The 14,427-nt window shown below is 48.8% G+C and overlaps 1 long non-coding RNA gene across 1 annotated transcript; it reads left to right on the forward strand.

The window, feature by feature from the left end:
* The first annotated feature begins 304 nt into the window (after window positions 1-304).
* On the forward strand, window positions 305-12,630 carry LOC137677808 (uncharacterized). Its single transcript, XR_011050318.1, has 3 exons — window positions 305-425; window positions 11,193-11,285; window positions 11,693-12,630. It is a non-coding gene; the product is annotated as an uncharacterized lncRNA (long non-coding RNA).
* Window positions 12,631-14,427: the final 1,797 nt, after the last annotated feature.

A 14,427-nucleotide genomic window follows, 5' to 3' on the forward strand; every position in this document is an offset into this window, starting at 1 on the left:
GAGCTTCCGCCTTAGATTTCCGGCGGGCAGACTTTAGCCTGCTGTGGGAATATAACGGAAGATTGGCCAGGAGGATTGTAAACACGCTCAAGTGACTTGCACCTGGGGTGTCAAAAAACACATATATCATACTAGTTTAGTCTTGTGTGCCTGACAACTAGAATATCTGCAGTTAGATACCATAGGCCTGTGATAAGACCCAGGGGCACCGAATCATTCATGCCTGAGATTCCGGCCCTGCTGTGAGAAAGGTCAAAGTGCAGTGGAAAACTGCTGCCTGCAAGAAACCCCTAATATACAGGCGAATGCAGCAGGCCAGAAATATCTCTCTCTCTCTCTAGCAGGAACTGAGCTCCGTGGTGCCTGCGTCCCCGCTTGCGTGCGGAGGTCCTGGGTGTTGCTTCGGAGATCCCCTGGTTTGCAAGGTAATGGGAATAAATTTGCTCTTTGCATTTTATCTGTGGTTTGTGGTTGTTCCTGTATCCTGCCTGTGTCGGCTCACACACCTGTTTAGGAGGTTGGTGGACCGAGTCCCTTGGGAGTCGGTCCTGAAGGGCAAAGGAGTCCAGGAAGGCTGGACGTGCTTTAAAAAGGAATTGCTAAATATTCAGGAGCAGGCTGTCCCAGTCTGTAGGAAGACAAGCCATCAGGGAAAAAGACCGGCCTGGTTAAACAGAGAACTTAGGCTAGAACTTAAGGAAAAAAAGAGAGCCTATCTGCTCTGAAAGAAGGGTCGGGTAACTTGAGAGGTCTATAGGGACGTGGCCAGGTCGTGTAGGGAGAAGATAAGAAGGGCCAAACCTCAATTAGAGCTTGATTTGGCTGCTACGGTCAAAGATAACAAAAAAAGCTTCTACAAATACATTAACAGCAAAAGGAGGGTCGAGGAGAGCCTCCACCACTTGCTGAATGAGGAGGGTAGTGTAGTGTCAGGGGATGAGGAAAAGGCAGAGGTGCTCAATGCCTTCTTTGCCTCGGTCTTTAATGTCAGGACCGGTTGTCCTCAGGAGATTCAGCCCCCTGAGCCTGAAGTTAGGGATGGGGGGCTGTGTGAACCCCCCGTAATCCAGGAGGAGACGGTTAGTGACCTGCTGTGCCAATTGGACACCCACAAGGCTGTGGGCCCGGACGGGATTCACCCCAGAGTATTGAAGGAACTGGCAAATGAACTTGCCAAAACACTCTCGATTATCTACCGGCAGTCCTGGTTAACTGGAGAAGTTCCAGCTGACCGGAAATTAGCAAATGTAACGCCCATCTACAAGAAGGGTCGGGAGGATGATCCAGGGAACTATAGGCCTGTCAGCCTGACCTCGGTGCCAGGCAAGGGGATGGAACAGATAATCCTGAGTGCCATTACACGGCACATGAAGGACAATCAGGGCATTGGGGCCAGCCAACATAGATTCATGAAAGACAGGTCCTGCTCGACCAACCTGATCTCCTTCTATGACCAACTGACCCGCCTAGTAGATGAGGGCAGGGCTGTGGATGTAGTCTATCTAGACTTCAGTAAGGCATTTGACACTGTCTCCCACAGCATCCTCCTAGACAAATTGGCTGCCCGGGGCTTGGATGGGTGGACTCTTCGATGGGTTAAAAACTGGCTGGATGGCCGAGCCCAGAGAGTGGTGGAGAATGGGGCAAAGTCCAACTGGCAGCCGGTCACTAGCGGTGTTCCCCAGGGCTCGGTTCTGGGGCCCCCCGCTAAAAAGGCAAAAGCTTTTGGGGCTCGGGCTCATTTCTTTGGGTTACCAGCAGTTAAGGGCATGTCGGCGCCGATACAACCGTCTGTAGCTGAAGCCCGGGCGGCGGTAGAGGCGGCAGCCTCTCGGGACCAGTGGTGCAGCACGAATTTAGTCACGTGGCAAAGGGAGCGGAAAGCGGAAGAGGAGGAGGAGGAGAAGAAGGAGGAGTGGTCAGCTCCTCCCGACCCTGCCCGGTTGGTGGGAGAGGAGGGGAGCCGGCCCCCCCGCTCTGCGCCACCGGTGTACCCACCCCTTCCTCCCTCGCCCTGCTCGTCAACATCGATGTCATCTACCCCACCTGACTGTGAGAACCCGGAAGCCGACCCCACCGGCCTCTTACAGCAGGTCTTACGAGAATTAAAGGATTTAAAGGTACAGCAACAAAACAGAGACAATGCCAGGGATGCTCCGCTTCTACCTGCACCTCGGGCACCGAGGTGGAGTGGGTGATTCGTGATGCCATATTAGAAGGACACTGGAGTGCTGCTGCGGATCTAGGTGGAGTAGGAGCTTTTCCAGTGCTACAACAGAATGGAGTAGCTACTTGGGAACCACATGATTGGAAAATTCTTCAACAAGCAAAAGCTGCAGTTACACAGTATGGAGTAAAATCAGACGCTACGAGGAATATAGTCTCCTGGATTTTTTCTGCTGATCTCTTATGCCCGCATGACTCCCGGAATTTAATGAAACTGTTGCTGACACCTACTCAATTCCTTTTGTGGGGTTCAGAATGGGCACAACGAGCAGCCAATGAAGCTGCACGAAGAATGAACAATCCAAATGATCCTTTACATGGAATTACTATGGACATTCTCACAGGACAAGGAGCTTATTCTACGGTGCAAGCACAGTTACAGTTACCAGCATTAGTCCTACAAAAATCTGCACAGCTTGCATTTGAAGCATTCCAAGCCTTGTCTGGCTCCGCGATCCCGTCATTCGGATCGGTGGTTCAAGGAGCCACGGAGAAATATGAGAACTTTATTAATAGACTATGGGAAGCCGTAATGAATCATCCTGATCTTGACGATGATAACAGGCAGCAGATGTTAAAGATTTTGGCTTTTGATAACGCGAACAAACAAACTAAACAGTTGCTCGCTAGCTTACCTAAAGGTGCAGGGGTGGAGGAAATGGTGAAGCGAGTCGAACGTGCTGATGTGCAAAGAGCTAGCAATACCATTGCTGCTGCCGTACAAAGTGCCGTTAAGGAGGTGGTTCAACCTTTGGCAGCGCTGGTACAACAAAGAAGGACACGACGACCAACACGAGCGGGACAATCCTTTCAAGGAAATTGCTATCGATGTGGAGAGAACGGACATGCCAGAAAAGATTGCCGAGCTGCTGTCTGGTGTGATACCTGCCAGAGGAATAATCATGCAACTAAGGCGTGTCAGGGAAACTTCCAAAGAAGCGCGGAGAGGGGCTGCGTGAGGAGACAAGTCAACCCATCATATGAACCAAAGGCTTTTTACAACAACACCAACCAGCAACCCGAGGAAGCCTGGGGTTCGACGTGGAAATCACAGTAGATGTCACCTTGCGGAGTCAAGACGTACAGAACGTCCCTACTAATGTGCAGGGTCCGCTAAGCGGGGATCTCAATCCCATGGGAGGACTTTTGTTAGGACGATCTTCTGCCGGTATAAAAGGACTTATAATACTTCCAGGAGTCATAGATGCAGACTATACCGGGATCGTATATATTATGATGTATACACTTAATCCACCTATGTTTGTACCAAAAGGTAGTCGAATTGGACAAATAATCCCCCTTTCTGCCTATCAACACGGTGCTAATACGACTACCTACCGTGGAGATCGTGGATTTGGCTCCACTGGACCAGCGGTATGTTTTACCACAAGAATGGATGACAGACCAAATATGTTAATCACAGTGTCTCAGAAAAACACTTGTATAAAGGTACAGGCCTTTCTGGATACAGGTGCCGATGTCACCATTGTCAGTTGACGCGTCTGGCCAAGGAATTGGACACTAGAAACACCTGATTCACATATTGCTGGCCTTGGTGGAAATTCTATGACAGCTGTTAGTCATCACCCTGTGACCTTACACTTTCCAGAGGGACAGCGTGTAACTTTGAAAGTTTATGTCTTGTCCTTACCTGGGGTTTTGGAAGCACTCATAGGGCGAGATGTCTTAAGTCAGATTGGTGCAGTTCTTACAACCACCCATTTTTGATAATGGCCGCTGGAGAGCAGTCGCCCAATCCACCTTTGACTTGGTTATCAGACGAGCCTGTGTGGGTTGACCAGTGGCCTATGACTGAAGAGCGACTGCAGATTACTAAGGGACTAGTAGAGGAACAGTTAAAAGCAGGATATATCAAACCCTCAGTTAGTCCTTGGAATACACCCATTTTTGTCATCCCTAATAAAAGTGGAAAGTGGACATTATTACATGATTTACAGAAAATTAATGAGCAAATGCAAGCAATGGGAGCATTGCAACCAGGTATTCCGTCACCTAACATGTTACCAGCAGGATGGCATATATTGATTGTAGACTTGAAGGACTGTTTTTTCACCATATCTTTACATCCTCAGGACACCATGAGGTTTGCCTTTTCTATTCCTGTTATCAACAAAGCGGAACCAGCTCAGTGGTATGAATGGGTAGTTCTACCGCAGGGCATGAAAAATTCACCTACGTTATGTCAGCTCTATGTAGCATGGGCGTTGAAACCATTGCGCCAGCTATGGCCACAGACTATCATCTATCATTATATGGATGATATTTTGTTATGCCAGGCCGATCCTTTTTCAGAAGAAAGTCTCCACAAACTAACAACAACGTTGGCGGAGAAAGGTCTCGTGATTGCACCACAAAAGATTCAACGAACTGATCCCTGGAAATACTTAGGATGGACAATTTCGGATGCTCAAATCCGACCTCAAAAGGTGGAACTACATACAGATTTGAAGAACCTGAAGGACATACAAACACTTCTCGGAGATATTCAGTGGGTCCGTAACTGTGTCGGTATCTCGAATACCGAGATCGCCCCCCTCACCGAACTGCTGCAACGATCACACCCCGCTGACACCATACAGCTGTCTGAGACTCAACAAAGCGCGTTGCGGTCAATCATCGTCAAATTACAAACTGCATGGTCATTGCGACGCATTCGTGAACTACCTGTGTCCCCGCTTGTCATTAACCGCGAAAATATGGTTTGTGGTGTCATTTGTCAGTGGCAACACAAAGCGGGGGAACTCCCCCAGGGCTACAACCAATGCCACTACAAATGCCACGACAAAGATGAAGCTTTTTGGGTGTTGGAATGGGTATTCCTTAGTGTACAACCAAAGACAAGCATACAGACTAGACCAGAAGCCATAGGGGAACTAGTGAGAAAGGGTAGATCTAGGATTATAGAATTAACGGGACTGGATCCAGCGGATATTAGTATTCCTGTTAATGCTGCAGACCTAGAATGGTGGTTCCGCAATTCTCGACCCATTCAGGAGGCGTTTTTGGGGTACGAAGGAAGAGTCCATTACAGCAGCCGAAAGGCAAATTATGGCAGATATTACAGAAAAATCAATGGATAGAAAAATCTAAAGTACAGAAAACACCAGTAGTGGAAGGGTTAACAGTCTATACAGATGCGGGAAAGAAACAGCACAAAGCGGTGTGCGTGTGGCAGGAAAAAGGGGATTGGGTACACCACATGCTGTACGGTCAGACCGATGATACCTTACAGACTCTGGAACTATCTGCCGTAGGCTGGGCCTTGACAAATTGGCTGGATGGGGCTATAAATATAGTCACAGATTCTATGTACGTAGCAGGTGTCATCCCATGCTTGGAGGAGGCATTGCTCCGAGACACACAAAATCCCCGCCTTGGGCAGTTATTCTTGCAATTACGGTCTATTATGCGACAACGCAGTGCGCCTTGTTGCATAATACATGTGCGGAGTCATCAATGGGATCTTGGTTTGGGGAAGGGCAATCAGGTGGCAGATTCCCTGGTTAGTCCTGCTTGCCATATTCCTCCTTTAGACAAATTTCAACAAGCCAGACAAAGCCATGAGCATTTCCATCAAAATGCAAAAGGAATACAGAGACAATTTGGATAACAGAAAATGAGGCCAAATCTATTGTTCAAGCATGTCTGAGGTGTGGGGCTCAGGGACCAGGCATCGGTATTGGTGTAAACCCGAAGGGTTTGGCAGCACTTGAGCTATGGCAGATGGATGTAACACATATTCCGGAGTTTGGGAGACAAAAATATGTACATGTCACAGTAGATACTTTTTCGAAGTTAATCTGGGCATCCGCAATGTCCGGAGAAAAGGTGCAACAGGTCTGTAAACATTTGTTGACGTGTTTTGCCGTTATGGGGGTGCCAGAACAGATCAAAACAGATAATGGGCCAGCATACACCAACCAAAAGTTTCGTGTATTTTTAACACGCTGGGGAGTGAAACATGTTGCTGGTATACCACACTCCCCGACAGGTCAAGGGATCATCGAACGTACCCATAGAACCTTAAAGGAATATTTGAGGAGACAGAAGGAAGTAGATACTGATCCAACATTGTGGTTGCATAAAGTGCTGTTTACTCTGAATTTTCTGTGTTTGACAGGGGACCGAGAAGAACCACCGGTTGTAGTACATCACCAGCAGTTGAAATTTAATAATAACACCATTATACCTCAGTTACAGGTGATTTATTGGGAACCTGCTACAGGGGAGTGGAAAGGACCAGTGCCAGTGATCCTTAGTAGACGGGGATATATGTGTGTGGCCACCAACCAGGGACCACTTTGGGTGCCGAGCCGATCAGTAAAACCACACCTCCCCGAGAAATCGGAGGGGCGAGGAGACACGACAGATGTAAATGACTGCCCATGAATGAGCCAATTATTGGTGACGGGGCATGTCGCGTTTGATGGGGAGTGTGAGGATGAGGTAGAGCTATGGTCGGGAGCTGGGACAATCTTCACATCTATCTTTGCCCCCGGGGTTGCTTCGGCATATGCAATCTCGCAGATGCGAAGGTTGGCCTGCCGGAGTGGAAAAAGGGTCAATAAAACATCCCGGGTATTAGAAGCTTTAGCAAATGATGTAGACAGTGTTAGGCATGCAACTTTGCAAAATAGAGCTGCTATAGATTTTTTTTGCTTATGCATGGACATGGGTGCCAAGACTTTGATGGGATGTGTTGTATGGATTTAAACGATTTTTCTCAGTCTATTCATAAGCAGGTCCAGGATTTGATAAAATCCACAAACCGGTTATGTGAACACCATGGATTCCTGGATGACTGGCTTGGAGACCTGGGAACTGGCGGATGGGTGATGGAACTGATAAAAATGGTTCTCAGGGGAGGTTTTTTTTTTTTTGTGATTGCAGTTATCTTATTGGTGTTACCATGTCTATTTTCTTGCCTGCAGAAAGCTTTAATGAAACTTGTAAATCAGGCCTGGCTTGCTCACAAACAAGAAGGGGGAATTGTAGAGGCTTGGTTAAGTGAGAAGGGGCACGACCCTGTGCCACTGAGCAGTCTGAGCAACCCAGGCTTTCAGCAAGGGTTAAGCCCAGAGCTAGCGACCTTGGACTCCCCTTGAGTGGTGCAGGGCGGGGGGCTCCGCGGCGCCTGCTTCAGCAGGGGGGCGGTCACGGCTCTGAGTATGGAAATCTATAGACCAATCACAAGTGCGATCGGGACGCATGATCAGCATGTACTCAGCTTACAGACTATATACCCGCTGCGTGCTTTGCGAATAAACGGAGAACTTCCATACTCACATTGAGATCCTGTCGTCGCCCGACACCCAGTGAGCCGCCGCCCTGCTTCAGTTCTCCTCCCCCTCTGCTCTGCCCTGCTGAGGCCGCATCTGGAATATTGTGTCCAGTTCTAGGCCCCTCAGTTCAAGAAGGACAGGGAACTGCTAGAGAGAGTCCAGCGCAGAGCCACGAAGATGATTAAGGGGGTGGAACATCTCCCTTATGAGGAGAGGCTGAGGGAGCTGGGTCTCTTTAGCTTGGAGAAGAGGAGACTGAGGGGTGACCTCATTAATGTTTATAAATATGTAAAGGGCAAGTGTCATGAGGATGGAGCCAGGCTCTTCTCAGTGACATCCCTTGACAGGACAAGGGGCAATGGGTGCAAGCTGGAACACAGGAGGTTCCACATAAATATGAGGAAAAACTTCTTTACGGTGAGGGCAACTGAACACTGGAACAGGCTGCCCAGAGAGGTTGTGGAGTCTCCTTCTCTGGAGACATTCAAAACCCGCCTGGACGAGTTCCTGTGTGATATGATCTAGGTAATCCTGCTCCGGCAGGGGGATTGGACTAGATGATCTTTCGAGGTCCCTTCCAATCCCTAACATTCTGTGATTCTGTGTGATTCTGTGATTCTGTGTAATGTAATGCCCATCTACAAGAAGGGCCAGAAGGATGATCCAGGGAACTATAGGCCTGTCAGCCTGACCTTGGTGCTAGGCAAGGTGATGGAACAGATCATCCTGAGTGCCGTTACACGGCACATGCAGGACAATTGGGGCATCGGGGCCAGCCAACATGGATTCATGAAAGGCAGGTCCTGCTTGACCAACCTGATCTCCTTCTATGACCAACTGACCCGCTTAGTAGATGAGGGCAGGGCTGTGGATGTAGTCTATCTAGACTTCAGTAAGGTATTTGACACTGTCTCCCACAGCATCCTCCTAGACAAACTGGCTGCCCGGGACTTGGATGGGTGGGCTCTTCGATGGGTTAAAAACTGGCTGGATGGCCGAGCCCAGAGAGTGGTGGTGAATGGGCAAAGTCCAACTGGCGGCCGGTCACTAGCGGTGTTCCCCAGGGCTCGGTTCTGGGGCCGGTGCTGTTCAATATCTTTATAGATGATCTAGACGTAGGGATTGAGTGCACCCTCAGTAAGTTTGCAGATGACACCAAGCTGGGTGGGAGTGTCGATCTGCTGGAGGGTAGGAAGGCCCTACAGAGGGATCTGGACAGGTTAGATAGATGGGCTGAGACCAACGGCATGAGGTTCAACAAGAACAAGTGCCGGGTCTTACACTTTGGCCACAACAACCCCATGCAGCGCTACAGGCTGGGGGAAGAGTGGTTAGAAAGTGGCCCGGTGGAAAGAGACCTGGGGGTGCTGATCGACAGCCGGCTAAACATGAGCCAGCAGTGTGCCCAGGTGGCCAAGAAGGCCAATGGCATCCTGGCCTCTATTAGGAATAGTGTAGCCAGCAGGTCTAGGGAAGTGATCATCCCTCTGTACTCTGCACTGGTGAGGCCGCACCTTGAATACTGTGTCCAGTTCTGGGCCCCACACTTCAAGAAAGATGTTGAGGTGCTGGAGCGAGTCCAGAGGAGGGCGACCAAGCTGGTGAAGGGTCTGGAGGGTCTGTCCTACGAGGAACGGCTGAGGGAGCTGGGGTTGTTTAGCCTGGAGAAGAGGAGGCTCAGAGGTGACCTTATTGCAGTCTACAACTACCTGAAGGGAGGTTGTAGTGGAGTGGGAGTCGGCCTCTTCTCCCAGGCAACTAGTGATAGGACAAGAGGACATAGCCTCAAGCTTCGCCAGGGAAGGTTCAGGTTGGACATTAGAAAGAATTTCTTCTCAGAAAGGGTCATTAGACATTGGAAAGGGCTGCCCAGGGAGGTGATGGAGTCACCATCTCTGGATGTGTTTAAGAAGAGACTGGACATGGCACTTAGTACCATGGTCTAGTTGACATGGTGGTGTCAGGGCAATGGCTGGACTCGATGATCCCAGAGGTCTCTTCCAACCTGATTGATTCTGTGATTCTGTGATATGGTTAGCTAAAGAAGCTTGGAGCCCCATTGTTGTTGGGGCTGTGAAAGGGCTGCCAAGGGACTGTTACAGCCAGGAATAGCTTTCAGGGCTGGCACCTTTGTTGTGGGAACAATCTGCAGATGTTCGCATTTTGTAACTGGGCTCTCGACTTTGTGGGGTTTTTTTTTGAGAGATAAAAAAACAGGTGATAAAACAACTGGTTATTGTTTGGCCCTGGGTGTGGGCTAAACGGAGACAGGCTGCTGAAGGTAGAAGAAAAACAGGTGCCAATCACTAACACAACGTTGCACCAAAGACAGTATTGCACCAACCCACCATTCACACACTTTTACATCAAGCCTACTAAAGACGCATATACCATCAATGATTGTCTCCCATGGAAGATTAACGGTACTCCCATAAATATGATAGATCCTGGGGAGTCAGAAAAATATTTAGGCATTCAAATTGACCCATGGGTTGGAATTAAGAAATCTGATTTGATGGAAAAATTGAAAGGATGGTTGGATAAGATCGAAAATACAGCACTTAAACCTTTGCAGAAAGTTAACATCCTTAGAGTATATATGTTGCCCCGTATTATCTATCTCGCTGACCAAACTGACGTGAAAACATCTTATTTAGAGTCTTGACTTGGCCATAAGATCGGCAGTCAAAGACTGGTTACATCTTCCCTCTAGCACTTGTGATGCCATCATCTATTCCAACTCATGTGATGGTGGTCTGGATCTAATTAGATTAACAAGCTTAATTCCCAATATTCAAGCTAGAAGACTGCATCGATTAGCGCTATCTTCAGATGATGTAATTAAATCTATTGTTAAAAGGGAATATATTGAGAATGATGGGTAACAGCTGGTGGTGAAGAGGATAAAATTCCATCTATATGGGACCCTGCTACCTGTATGACATTGCAGGAAATTAGTGAAGGTGATGAAAGATCTGAATGGGAACTACCAACACCTAAAACTGTTTATCCCAGACCCTTTAATTGGCGTAAGCAAGAATTTAAGAACTGGACCCAATTACAATCTCAGGGCCATGGTGTTGCTATTTTTGAGGGGAATACTATCAGCAATAAGTGGATTGAATTTAATAAGGGCATACCTCACAGAAAATTACTTACAGCGACAGCTAGAAAATCAAGGAGTGATTAGCAAGACTCACTCAGCCTTTAATAGTCCTATATGGCCAGTGTGGAAGCCTAATGGAGAATGGAGTTTAACTGTAGACTATCATGGCCTAAACAAAGTTATGCCACCCCTAAGTGCTGCCATACCAGACATGCTAGAACTTCACTATTGTCCTGATTTGGACTAGGATAGACTTTTCAGTTGAGTGTCTTTTAAGTGACTTTACTTCTTGAAGTTGACCCCACGCCTATTGCCATGGGAACTAGCGTCCCTGTTGGGTCTCTGTCCCACAGAGGAAGGGGCTGTAGACTGCCGCACCTGTGGGGAGGGGCGGACAGGACAGGTGACCCAAAATTGACCAATGGGGTACTGTGAGGGACCAAACTGGCAAATAGATGTCTCAAAGTTTGCCTATGCGGGTGTACCTGGACACTTGTGTTATGGAGAACTTGTCTAGACAGCCACTTGTCCCTGACACTCAAACTTGTTTACACCAGAGTGAGCACCTGCCTGCCAACACTCAGGCCCGGGAGCATGGACACATTCATTGGATGGAGAAAGTGCAGGCACACGCCCGTTGGACGGGACAGGTACGCACTCCCCATAAAAAGAACTGTGCAGACAGGCCTGGGCCCCCTGCTTCTCCCACTGCTGCTTCTTCATCTGTGGGGGCTCGCCTTTTCCACTGCTTCTACCTCATCTGTGCGTGCTGTTGCCTTTACCCTGCTGCGTCACTCACCACTGGAAGACAAAAGATGTCGCTGGACCCACAGTGGTGACTATCCATGCGCATCTCTTCCGCTCTCGGAACGCTTGCTTGTTTTTCCCCCTTATTGCTCAGTTTCCTCCGCCTTTGCTCAATAAAGTGGCTTGTTTGGCAGCATTTGGCCTCGTTTGTGCCTTAATCTCACCTCTTGGGATTGCAATGAACCTTCCCAGGGCCCAGACTCGAACCTGGGCTCTGACAGGTATTCCATCTCACCCACATGACACTCAGTTTAAAGCTGAGGGACCACGAGGGTCGCGCTCTCTTCCCCTATGGCCAACATACTGGGAGGACCCTGCCCACGCTCCTGCTGTCGCTCCTGAACCTGCTTACCCCCTGCTGCTGCGTCTGCTTCAGGACTGCCCAGCGCCTGCCCTGCGGCATCAGCGGTGATGTGATCATCATCGGGGGGAGCTCAGTAGTGTTTTTGTATATAGTTCATTATTATATTCTTTCTGTTCCTTGTTATTGTTTATTAAAACTGTTTTAGCTTTCCAACCCTAAGCTCTCCCTTTTCTCTTTTCCTTTCCCCTCTGGGGAAGGAGAAGGTTATCAGAGAGCGTCTGCTGTTTGTTTAACCGCCCACCCAGCCTTAAATGGTGACAGATTTATTGGTGCCCAACGTGGGGCCCGAGAGGAGCAGCCCCGGCGGGCCGGTCCCCTGAATAATTTGCCTTTTGGCTCCGGTGGGGAGAAACCTGGCAAGCTTGGCCAAGGGTACCAGATTTCTTGCTTTGAGAGTCTTGAGGGAATGGAAGTTAAAACAGTTTGCAACATGTTGATATCCTTGTCCCTGAGCACAGTTCTTTATCATGTTTTCATGCAGTTTTGTCCTGAGTTAAATGCCTGTTCTGGTTTCACTGGGATTTGGTTTCAGTTTGGGGCCAGCCATGGTGATCAAGGCCCTCAGCAGTTAAATCCGGGGCAGCTGACCCAGGCTGGCCCACAGGCGTATTCTATATCATTGACATCAAGCTCACTACAGAAGAGAGGGCTTGTTGGGAAGAAGGGGGGCTTTTTGTGCTCTCCTTGCCTCTCCTCCCTTCTCCCTGTTTGTTATTGTGATTCCTGGAGCAACTTGCCAGTGATTTGTGAATGAGTATATTTTTGTCTGTTTTGTGTTGTCATTTATATTGATTTCTTCATTTCATTAAATCTGGTTAACTTCATCCTACGAGTCTCCCTCTCTTTTTCCCAATTCCCTTCCTCACTTGGGGAAGGGACATTGGGTGAGCGAAAAACTGCTATTGTTTAGCCCTGGGTGTGGGTAAATGAAGACAATGCCCTATTGAGAGCAGCCCTCAGGAGAAGGACTTGGGGGTGATGGTTGACGAGAAGCTCAACATGAGCCAGCAACGTGCGCTTGCAGACCAGAAGGCCAACTGCATCCTGGGCTGGATCAAAAGCAGCATGGCCAGCAGGTCGAGGGAGGTGATTCTGCCCCTCTTCTCCGCTCTCGTGAGACCCCACCTGGAGTACTGTGTCCAGCTCTGGGGCCCCCAACATAAGGACATGGAGCTGTTGGAACGAGTCCAGAGGAGGGCCACGAAGATGATCAGAGGGCTAGAGCACCTCTCCTATGAAGACAGGCTGAGAGAGTTGGGGCTGTTCAGCCTGGAGAAGAGAAGGCTCTGGGGAGACTTCCTAGCAGCCTTCCAGAACCTGAAGGGGGCCTACAGGAAAGCACAAGAGGGACTTTTTGCAAGGGCATTTACAAGGACGAGGGGTAACAGTTTTAAACTGAAAGAGGGTAGATTTAGATTAGATATTAGGAAGAAATTCTTTACTGTGAGGGTAGTGAGACACTGGCACAGGTTGCCCAGAGAAGCTGTGGATGCCCCCTCCCTAGCAGTGTTTAAGGCCAGATTGGATGAGGCTTTGAGCAACCTGGTCTAGTGGAAAGGTGTCCCTGCCCATGGCAGGGGGGCTGGAACTAGATGATCTTTAAGGTCCCTTCCAACCAAAACCATTCTATTCTATGATTCTATGACTACCTCAGGACAGGGTATTTTAAGGACCCAAAAAGGTATATATGGGCCTTTGGTATAGCAGCTGTAGAGACTGAGAACATTAAACAGCTGTCTACCTTGCCTGGCCTCTCAGAGGATCCTTCTGTTGTGGGGTTGCTGAAGGTTAAAGAACAAGAGGTAACAATTGCTAACACAGCAGTGCACCAATGACAGTATTGCACCAACCCAGACTCCCTGATCCCCATTCACACACTGTTTAGACAGCTAGAAAATCAAGGAGTGATTAGCAAGACTCACTCACCCTTTAACAGTCCTATATGGCCAGTGCAGAAGCCTAATGGAGAATGGAGATTAACAGTAGACTATCATGGCCTAAATGAAGTTACACCACCCCTAAGTGCTGCCATACCAGACATGCTCGAGCTTCAGTTTGAACCGGAGTCAAAGGCAGCCAAGTGGTATGCCACCATAGACATTGCTAACACATTTTTCTCTATTCCCTTAGCACCAAAGCGCAGGCCAGAGTTTGCTTTTAAATGGAGGGTTATCCAGTACACCTGGAACTGACTGCCCCAGGGACGGAAACACAGCCCTACCGTTTGTCATACCATTTGTCATGGACTGATTCAGACTGAACTGGAAAAGGGTGGAGCTCCAAAGCACTTGCAGTACATTGATGTATGATTGTATGGGGTGTATGGCAGGCGAATCCCATCCCGACCTTCCTCCCCTCCCCATGTCCCCCTGAAGAATAGGTATGAGGTGTTGGAGCCTGAGCGTCTTCTGAGCATCAGGAAGACACGAATCTAGGTAAAGGACCTTCTAAGGGGCTACTTAAACAGAAGAAACCAAGAAGGAGTGTTGCAACCAGCTCCAAAAAGGAGATAAGAAAAGTAATTGTTGTAGGTGATTCCCTGCTAAGGGGAACGGAGGGCCCCATATGCAGGCCAGACCCAATTCACAGGGAAGTCTGCTGCCTCCCTGGGGCTCGGGTAA

This window comes from Nyctibius grandis, chromosome 2 (assembly GCF_013368605.1).
Source record: "Nyctibius grandis isolate bNycGra1 chromosome 2, bNycGra1.pri, whole genome shotgun sequence".
NCBI lineage: Eukaryota > Metazoa > Chordata > Aves > Nyctibiiformes > Nyctibiidae > Nyctibius > Nyctibius grandis.